The 11748-nt window shown below is 35.7% G+C and overlaps 1 pseudogene; it reads left to right on the forward strand.

Annotated features, from left to right (window-relative positions):
- The first annotated feature begins 9440 nt into the window (after positions 1 to 9440).
- On the forward strand, positions 9441 to 11748 carry LOC125197928 (annotated as a pseudogene).

Raw genomic sequence — 11748 nt, forward strand, 5'->3', positions numbered from 1 at the left:
TGAATTTATACAATATATAAATTTGCATTTGATCACGTCCATAAATAATAATTGTAATAGAGTATGGAATAAAGAAAATTATTACGAAAATACAATTTGTAATACTACAACATTTTGCATAAGTGATGGTTATTTTTGTTGAAGTAAATAGATAGCTTTATAAAAAAATGACCTTATACAAAATGATTATTGTTGGAATCTTGACGGGTCAAAGAGTTTATCCGAGTTATAAATATGACTGAAACATTTAATTTTTTAAAATTAAATAATATAGTGTCAATCTAGTTGAGTGGATGATCATGGTATTTTCATTTTCTCTAAACCGATTCCGATAAGTGAGAAATATTAATAGACTAAAAATTGGTCACAATTCAGCTACTATAAATGAGCTATGACATGAAACCAAGGTATTACTAAGGGATGTTTGGTAGGTAGATAACTCATCTAGGGATGAATTCGATGAACAAGACCCTACCCATTGTGTTTATTGTTCAACTAAAATTATGGTCATGAATCTTGATCTATTCATATTACTTATATCTGAATCCGACGTATAAGCATTAGAAGATGATATAAATTTCTATAACAACAACAATCTCACCACCACATCTGGCTACAAATCCATCACCACCCCAAATATCCAAGTCAAATCGAATCGAAAATCAATATTCGAGCTATTATACTCAACTTGAATTCTTGATTATGCATCTATTAAATTGTTGCAACATCAATACTCAAGTAATAAATATTTGAGATGTGTTATTGATACTTTACTATATTAACTATTTGAGAAATAGAGTGACAATCGCCACGATAGGGCATTAATACGATAATGTTGTTCATTCATTGCGCCATCAACATCCATACTTCTCCCTTCACCACTAATATTGTATGAATATTCGACTATCCATTTATTAGGAAAATTCATGGTTGACCCTGAAGCCACATGTAATTAAATAAATTAATAAAATATTCAAAAAGGTAAGAATGGTGGATCACAATTGTACATGATTTCAAAATATGTTTTACTCACATGATGTAGCTATATCAGACATCATGTTCGATTGCATTATTCAATCATATATACATTAATGTATACATTATCATGGTATATCGACATTAATTTTTGACTTATGAATTTGTGGATGGATATAGCATCCACAAATTCACAAATTCATGAATCGAAAAGTAATGATCGATATACCCATGATATTATCATGGGTATAGTAGTTCATGAGTCTAGGTGTAGTACCATCATATTTAAAATAACGTTCACTATGCTCACGTGATCCGTTATAGGAGTTGGAGAAGGATTGATTTCCGATTCTCTTTGCAAGAAATCAACGCCCTATACTCACGTGAAGTCATTGAAAGGGGTATGAGAACAATAATCAGATGAAAATAACTTTACGATTCTTACTCAATTTCATAAAAAATTAAATTAATAAAAACATACCTCTCGATCATCACCGACAGCGTCGCCCGATACTGAGGGCGAAGACAACATTATCGAGCTTAATGTGATCCGTCCATAATATTAAGAATTTATTAAAATAATTAGTCATAGCAGAATACTCACTTTTGAAGCCCTAACTCTCAAAATACGTTTTTCTTTCAATCACCACGAGCTACAGCCACCGCCGCCACCGAGCTGCATCCACCGCTTCTGGCGAGCTTAAGCCACCGTCGTTGCCGCCGAGATTTAGCCATCGCCGTCTGCGATTGTTTCGTCTCCAACCTTGCCCCGGCGTGGATTGTTTCCCCTTTTCAATATTTAAATTTTTGGGAAGTCGATATTTGAAGAATTAAGGTGAGAAAATTCGACTTACATTTCTTTCTTCCTTTTTTTACCATTAAACTTCATCTTTTTTTAAATAGTTAAATTGAGTGGATTTAACACTTCATTTCAATTGGAAAATCATTAATAGGGAATTTAAATTATAGAGAGGGTTTTTGGGAAGTCATGGCGGCGGAGTTGCCGGGAAAAAAAAAAAGGGGCCCCCAAATTTTCCCCCACCCTCCTCCTCTTCACCTTCACAGTAATCGCCATCTTCATATCCTCCAAAATCTTCATCTCTCCTTTTTCTCCCTTCCACTTTCCCCCAGACCCCGCCCCCCCCAATGCACCCACTTCCGGGAGACAAGTCCCTCGGGTATGCGCCCCACAGCGGCTTCAGCAACCAGCTCTCCGAGTTCAGGAACGCTATTTTGATGGCCCCATTCTCAATCGCATGATTTGCCCCCTGTTCTCGATCACCACGGTCCCCCTCGGGGGCCCCCCAAATTTAGTTTTTTGGACCCGGGAATGAATTGAGATTCAGAGTATGGAACCAGCTAATCCGTGATGCAGGCAAGTCCAGTTTTCTTAAATCATATTTTTAGTTCTCCACTTTCCTTTCCCGTTTATATAATCTGACTGGGATGACAATATGGTTTATTGGTTTTTGATGGACCCCTGGGGGCTCAATTTACGATGATTTGCCATTTATATCTGTTTATTTGATTTGATTCCTGATCTGTGATTTCAATGATATGGCCTTTACATTTGGGGACTCACAATTCAAAATAAATTCATCTCCTTCCAACTCACGAGTCACTTGCATCTAATGACATTCAAAAAACAATTGGCTTTGTATTGATAATATCGAGGTTTTTTCACTGTATGAACTAGGGAAAAACGTGGCAGATTGGGTTAAGGAGAAAACTGCTCCCTTTTTGCTGAAATTAGATATCAAATTTTGACATTCTTTCTTGTAGGTGCCTAGAGAGATCTTTTTTAATGATCCGAGTTGTGTTTCCCAATTTTTTGGTTGGTTACAACAACATTTTGTTGTTTCCATTTAGTAGTATTCTATTTCTTTTATAATCCACTATATACATGTATTTAGGGTACTTCTTATATGTAACCCTTTTTATAAGTGTTTCAAAAATATGATTATCCATCACAAGTTGAGGACCCCCATCTTTATTGCACTTTTTGGGTGAACCCTTTGTTTTTCCCTTCACCTTTGGTTTATTTTTTCCCAAACCATTTGATATCAATTTGCTTACCTAACAAGGGGTATTTTTGGCTAATGAGAGCTTTCCCGAAACCCGAGTTATTTGTTTCTACTATGTCTTCATATTTTTAAACTTTTCTTGATCCGATATGTTGAGTAGGAATACTTAAATTTCCGGGTTTCCCCAAAAAATAAATATGCCCACATATTACATGGAGCATTATGTTTCTCTTTTCATGCAGGTACGTATCCATGGCGGATATCTTTCATCTCTAGTGGCCACTTCAACTGTCGGGGTTTTTGTGTCAAAGTGGTGTGACGTGGGAAACTCAGTTTGGCTTGCACTGACTCAAGTATGCATTCATCAATGCTTGATAAACTAAGACAATGTGGGTCTTTACTATCTGGATACGATGGTAATGTGGAAGCATGTTTATTTGCTTCTCAAGAAGATTGCGGGGCCCGGGAACATACCAAACGAATGGGGTTTGGTTCATTTTTGTTTATCAATACCACATACACCCCAAAATGTTGGAATGGAGAAAAAAATGATGATGATGTATGTATTGTGCCCACCCTGAGGGGGTTTCTCTGGGGCCCCGGCCCCTTTTTGTACAAAAAAACAATTCGGGCGTTTTCGCCAGTTATGCCCTTTTTACCCTTTTTTCAAAGGTCATAACCCACCACCCCCGATTAGATTGGGGGGTAAAAAATCACATTTTTTTTCAAATAAACATAACGGGGAAGATAAAAGAATTTTTTCATTGAATAAAAAAACGAAAACTTTTAATCAGACCCCCCCCAATTTGGCTCATTATGCCTTCATTCGCATTAACATTTATCAACTAATATATAATAATTGATTTTAATGATTAATTGATAGATGATTTAAATATACAAAGTAGGAGAAATCTTAGAGTATAATTAACATTATTTGATTTACATCAACAATCACAAGAGATTATAATTTACTTGTGTGAATAGCGTTCTTTCATGTCCTAGAAACAACAAATATCATACTCCCACTACTAATACTCTTAATTTTCGTAATTGGCTATTTTGAACATTTAATTGTAGTTTACCATTAAATTTCATCTTGTTTTAATTATGATATCAAACAATTAGAAATGTCCATATATAATTCTCTATCTTGGTATTACTATCTTATCAAACATGCTCTAAGAATGCGGCGTCGGTGGCTTCCAAGCTAATTAAAGTTTATTAAATAAAACACACATAAATAAGAATAGAGAAAAGAGGCAGCAGTAAACAAGAAACGTCGTTGTTTCTGAGGCACAGCATGGTGGGATGGGATCCATCCCCCTTCAAACAACGCAAAATCGGCAGCTTCTACATCTTCTCTCCGATTGTTCAAACCAAAAACCATCCCTAATTCCGTAAACACCACAAAATCAAAAAACCCTAAATCGGTCTCCAACTTTTATGCCATTCTCCGACAGAATCGAGGAAATCTACCCTGTGTTCGCAGGATCTGTGTTCAGGTGCTATCAATTCACAATCTCAAACACCAATTCTCCGACGAAACTCTAAATCTCTCGAATCTCGCCATTACTCCGATAGATTAGAGAAATCTAAGTCGCCAACGCTTACTTTTCACTCCTGCTCTCAAACTCACGGCCTCAGACACAATCCAGCAAAGGAACCATAATTACTCTGAAACTCACGCCTGGACAAACGACCACGGAAAAACAGATGCCGCAAAACGGAGACGAAATGCTCACCAACACTAGAAAAGGTAAAATTTTCTTCTTTAAGGTTCCAAAACCTTTTAAATTAAATGGACCCAGATTTCTATTAATTAGTCCATTTTCATTAGACAAATAAATTTTAGGAATCAATATATTGCATACTATCTGTAAATACATGTATCTGAATTTAGGGTTGACACATCTTGACATTACATGATTTTTTATTCGAATTATAGGGATCAATATATTGCCTACTGTCTACAAATTTATAATATGAACTTAGGGTGGCCACATATTCACACTATGCGGATTTTTTTAAGGGACAAATTGCAATTGGAAGTAAATCTTGGATGACAAATAGTATTATTTCATAATTGCATTAAGGGAACTAGTGTTAACACATGTGCCATGCACAAGACAAAAGATTTTTAAATAATTAAGATATATTAACTTAAAATAAAGAATATAAAGTAAATAAGTATAAAAATATATTTACAGATAAGAACTAATTAAAATAAGTATTTGTAATATTATAAACAACAACAAAAAAATATTTGTACAATTGTACTTCTGTCAACCCACTATCAATGAAACATTTCATATTTTAGCAGATGATTGTATACAATTTAATACTAGTATTTGATATGAGTGTAGTATAAAATATAAGAAAAAACAAAAGAGGAGATGTGTGGATGAAATACAATAAGACATACAAATAAAGAAAAATGTAATACTACTATTTACAAAAGAATAAAAAAGCAAAACTATTAGAAGAAATAAATAGTTTACCAGTTTCGATTAATAAAATCAACTCAATTATAACTATGTGTACTTCTAGTAATTTAAATATATATTTTTTAAGTATTTTCAACATATTTAATTAAATTAATATATTTATGTATATAAAATTGTATACAATTAATTTTATGCAATATTGGTAGTTATACATTTTATCTTCCCTCTTGAATTGAAGTAACACCAAAATTTTAAAAAAAATGTTAGTGTGATGCAATATCGTTCTTGGTTTGAAATTGATATTAATTTAGTTTCGTTTTTTTATCATTATTATTTTGTAGTAATTTATAATTATTATTTGGTTTAGCCAAGTTTAATTTCAATACTTGATAATATATTACATTCCACAAATATTTTGAAAAGTCTAAATAGAGAAATATGAGTAATCAAAGTGTCACGCCCGCCCTTCTAAGGATAGAAAGAACGGTTGATCGGCGGGGTGAATATAAGAAAGCGGGGAAAAAAGGGGGGAAATAAAGGAATAATTGGACTTGCTCGAAATAATGGAAATAACTTGAATATAATCGAGTGTCATCTCAAAAAGTACATAAACTCGATCAATAGTATGTGATCGCAATAGAAAAACTGTTTTAGCGAGAGCGTTCAAGAGGAATGACATCATTTTGGAGACACGATGCATCCAATCATCATTCTATCAAAGAACATACTCCATCTCGCTCAACACCTCTCATCATCACTGTCAACCAACAGGGAAAACATATGCGAGTTGAGTACTGATGTACTCGTGAACCAAACCAAAACGATTTTATAAAAATACTTATGTCATGCCACCATTGAGTGAATCTCGGTTTTTACTTTAAAATATCGAGAAACACAAAAATTATTTTAAGCACAAACTTTCGACTCATCTCCTAAGTCCTTTTCAACATCATTTCAAAAACACAACCATTTCTCCTGAGTTTCTTTGAAAACGTCATATCGTTATTTCGGTGCCGTGAAGGTGGCCACCTCCCACAGTCCACAATACCGGCCAACCACTTGGTGACTCACGGTCTCGGTGTACACTAGTCAAAGTAAGGACACTACCCACATTGAGACCGAATTCGATTAACCATACATGGCAACAACCACTTTAGATAGGTCTCATAGACCACATCGAACTGTACAGGGGACTGAAAATGTGGCCACATTCCGAGTCCACTAGACCGCCAAATCGAAGGATGGCTCCCGATCCATATGTTGTGTAAACTAGCCGGGTGGACACACTCTCCACACCATACCCGATCCGATTATAAAATAAGCTGGTCTAGTAGGGACGCTCCCCTTGCTAGACAAACAGATAAACATTCTCAAGATAAAATATGGCATGACAAAATATTTCTATCCTCATTTCCTTTCAAAACCAGTTTGAAACATAACTCATATTTATCGGTCAACACCGAGCATCGAATAACATCATATTAACCAAGTCGAACATCGTATAACATCATATTGGCCAGGCCGAGCGATTACAATCCACTCAAGAAGTTATACATAGCAACACATGGCAATCACTTCGACTTTAAGCACATATATCACATCATCATGGATTAAAAATAATAGTTTCAATCACACCAATTTCAATATAAGATAGACTTAGCACTTAATTCGTATTTAAACCGAAATCTCACAATAAAACTTTATTCGAAGCCCATCTCGTTCGCTTAAAATGGTATCGCAACTTGAGTATTCCTCTTTTGGATTAGAGTCTCACAGAACAAATCCCTTTAAATAACAAGGTAGTAACACAACAATCGCGAGAAACTACTAATTAGAATGCATGCACCTAATTAAAGTCTTTTATCTCGCTTCTCATCTTTCATATTTTTCGATTATTCGGCGGCGGCCACTCTAAAATTCCTCCGTTGGGTCCTCGTATTTTCCTCCACGGCGTCGAAATAAATTCTCAAAATTCTTTAAGCGCGTGATTAAATTATCGCACCATTTTTCCTTCTCATTTATTTTATTCGGGCTCGGAGAAGATCATTCGTACATCGCAAATTATTCGGGATTTAATAATTCCCCATGATTTAAATTAATTTATTGGGCCAAGACTTAATTATTTTACTTGGCCCACCTTATTTCTCCATAATTTAAAAAAAATTGAGCCCAAACACCCAAAGCAAAAAGGAAGGAGGCCCAAAAAGCTCCTTGTGCTTGCAGAATCGACTTCTGTCAAACATTGTATATTCGTTTATTTCCGACAGAAGTGAAACCAGATTGAGATATGGATTGTTGAGAGGATTACCTATGAACCTGGATAATTAGAGCAAGAATTACCGTTCTCCTACTCTCTGACTCTCTCGGCTCCCTCTCTCTTTCTCTACTGGTTTGCTAGAAATCAAATTGTGATTATGATGTGGATGGGAATTAATTGGGTGTTTTAAGGATCATTAGTGGCTGAATTAAAATCTGTGATTAATCCTAATTATTATGATTAATGTGGCTAATTATCAGACTGCACTGTTGAAGGGATTTCTGGAGCAGAGCTTGAAGAATGAAAACAATTCTGTTGAAACAAAAGATTTTTATTGTTTAGACTCAATTAGTTGAGAGGGTGTAATTTATTTAGTTGATTTGGACTTGTATCATTTTCTATGGCCCAAACCCAAATATAACGTCTCTCTTTATTAATTAAAGTTGACAAAAACTGCCGTCCGTTTTCAACAGCTATTAAAATTAGCCAACAAAAAATTACTAATATTTAGTGTTATTCTAAATACAATTCCTAGAGTCATAATCAAGAAATCTATATTATATTTTAATTATATCCTATTAATAGTTAAACTATAAAATCTATAATTCATTAAAAATCCATTAAAATCTATGGTATACATATATAATTAAAAAAATGTAAAACTCTAGAAGCCCAACTAAAGCCCAAATAATATACTTGATGACAAACGATTTTTTTAAACCCTTGGAATATCGTCCATTTTTCTCTTCCTCTCCCTATCGGCGCTGCCAGACCGGTGGCTTCTTCGTTCCTCGCCGCCCGCCGAATTCGCCAGCCTAGCTGTGGTGATATCCCGCGGCTCTCTCGGCCAGCAGCTGCCCACCGCCGCCCGCCTCGCCAGGTTTTCTCCTTCTGAGCTTTCACTTTCCATGGTAGATTCTCCACATCACAAATCTGGACTGCTAATTTTTTATTTGTCTATGAAAATGGATTATTGTTTGATCACGAAAATTGGGGTCAAATTTGCTTTATAATTCTTCCAAATCTTGATTGGTAAGCTATCATTTAATTGGACCAATTTTCTATCCAATGCTTGTCATTACTCAAAATGATAGCTTCACATTTTCCCTCCAAAAAGGGCAATATTGCCTTTTAGTAGTATAGATTGCAATACTTTTAATATTTCTGATTTTAGTTTGAAAAATGAATTTCAGACATATAACTGCTGGCAAAATTTGTGGTCAGTTTGTTAATTTGAGGTCAGCTTGATAACATTTTATGCCAAAAACTCGGAAAACTTAAGACAAAACAAATTATAATTTGATTTACATTATTTGATCTACATCAACAATCGCAAGGGATTATAATTTACTTGTGTGAATAGTGTTCTTCATATCCTAGAAACTAAAAATATCAAACTCCCACTACTAATACTCTTAATTTTGTAATTGGCATTTTGAACATTTAATTGTAGTTTACCATTAAATTTCATCTTGTTTTAGAGTAGTTAAATTGAGTGGATTTAACACTTCATTTTCAATTGGAAAATCATTAATACGTGACATTAAATTATAGAGATGGATTTTGGACACCGTCACGGAGTGGAGTTGCCGGAAAAAGGAATAAGAGGCCCACAATTTTCACCAGCTACAGAGCACCTCTCCTCCTCTTCACCTTCATAATAATCGCTATCTTCATCTCCTCCAAAATCTCCTTCTCTCCTTCTCTCCTTCCACTTTCCCCAGACTCACGCCCTCCCCAATGCACCCACACTCGGGAGACAAGTACCTCTGGTATGCGCCCCACAGCGGTTTCAGCAACCAGCTCTCCGAATTCAGGAATGCTATTTTGATGGCCGCCATTCTCAATCGCACGCTGATTGTGCCTCCTGTTCTCGATCACCACGCGTCGCCCTCGGGAGTTGCCCCAAATTTAGGGTTTTGGATCCGAATGAATTGAGATTCAGAGTATGGAACCACAGTATTCAGCTAATCCGTGATCGCAGGCAAGTCCAGTTTTCTTAAATCATTGTTAATTCTCCACATTCACTTCAAGTTTATATAACAATATGGATTATTGTGTTTGATGGATCCCTGAGGCTCAATTTACGATGATTTGCCATTTATATCTGTTTATTTGATTTGATTCCTGATCTGTGATTTCTAATGATATGGTCTTTAAATTTGGGGATCTCACAATTCAAAATGAATTCATCTCCTTCCAACTCACGAGTCACTTGCATCTAATGACATTATGCAAGATACAATTGGCTTGTATTGATAAAGTCGTAGGCTGAATGAACTAGAGGAACACATGAAGCAACCTAGTTAGGTAGAGAACACTGCTCCTCGAGCTGAATTAGATATCAAATTAGATATCAGTTTAGACATTCTTGCTAGTAGGTGCATGTTGAGAGATCTCTATTAATGATCCGAGTTGTGTTTCTAATTTTGGCCTTATGCTTACAACAACAAGTGTGTTGTTGCCATTTAGTAGTATTCTTATTCTTCATAATTCACTATATACATGTATTTAGGACACGTGCTTCATATGTAACCTTTGGTAATAAGTGTTCGGTGTTATATATGAATATGATTATCCATCACAAGGTAGAGGTACCTCCATCTTTATTGCAGTTTTATTGGATGAACCCTGGTTGTCATATTTCCCTTCACCTTAGGTTTATGTTTCTAAACCATTTGATATCGATTAGCTTATCCAACAGCTATTTTTGGCTAATGAGAGCTTTGCCTGGAAACCGAGTTATTTGTTTCTACTATGTCTTTATATTTTTAAACTTATCTTGATCCGATATGTTGAGTATGTATACTCTCATAATTTCCTGTTCCCAAAAACTTAATATGCCCACATATTATATGGAGCATTATGTTTCTCTATATGGATGCAGGTACGTATCCATGGCGGATATAGTTGATCTTTCATCTCTAGTGGTCACTTCAACTGTCAGATTTATGGATTTCAGGATTTTTGTGTCAAAGTGGTGTGACGTGAATCTCAGTTTGGCTTGCACTGCAGACTCAAGTATGCATTCATCGATGCTTGAGAAACTAAGACAATGTGGATCTTTACTATCTGGATACGATGGTAATGTGGAAGCATGTTTTGTTGCTTCCCAAGAAGATTGCAGAACAACAGTATGGACATACCAAACTGATGATGGGGTTTTGGATTCATTTCAAGCTGATGAAGAATTCAAGAAGAAAAGGAAATTTTCATTTTCGAGGACAAGGAAAGATGTTTCTAGGGCCCTTGGTCCTGGATCCACAGCTGGATCAGCCACTGTCCTGGCCTTTGGGAGCCTATTTACCGGACCATATAAGGGATCTGAATCGCATATTGACATCCATGAAGCTCCAAACGATCAAAGGGTACAGTTAGTAATTCAGAAGATTGAATTTCTTCAATTTGTGCCTGAAATCTTGAATGCTGGGAAGAGTTTTGCACACGAGACGATTAGCGCTCCGTTTCTTGTGCACAGCTTAGGTTATTGGATGGTCAGTTTAAGAACCACTGGGACGGTACTTTCCAAGTATTGAAGCAAACCCTAGACTCGTTGAAACAGAAGGGCACTCTCCCAATACATGTATTCATAATGACAGATCTTCCCCGGGTTAATTGGACTGGAAGTTATCTGGGGGATCTCGAAAAGACTCTGATGTTTTTAAGCTGTTTGTTCTGAGAGAAGACGCGAATTAGTAGCTAAAACTGCTAAGAAACTTGTAAATGCAGCATATGGATTGAAGCTTCAATATGTTTCAAGCAGTTTTGATGGAAGAGAGCAACATTGCAGTCCTCTATCATTACCTGATATACTACTATATGTCGAAGAAACTATCTGTGGTTGTGCTTCTCTAGGTTTCGTTGGGACTGCTGGTTCAACCATTGCCAATAGCATAGAATTGATGAGAAAAAATCATGCATGTTCATGATGAAGATAGAAGAATGTGAGACAGTATTAAATGTTGATTAAACCTCATTGATGGAATCAGAGATAGAAGCAAGACTCAACAAAGTATAAAGGATCCTATAAGGTCTCCAATTCAGACAG

This window comes from Salvia hispanica, unplaced genomic scaffold (assembly GCF_023119035.1).
Source record: "Salvia hispanica cultivar TCC Black 2014 unplaced genomic scaffold, UniMelb_Shisp_WGS_1.0 HiC_scaffold_1087, whole genome shotgun sequence".
Taxonomy (NCBI): Eukaryota; Viridiplantae; Streptophyta; class Magnoliopsida; order Lamiales; family Lamiaceae; genus Salvia; species Salvia hispanica.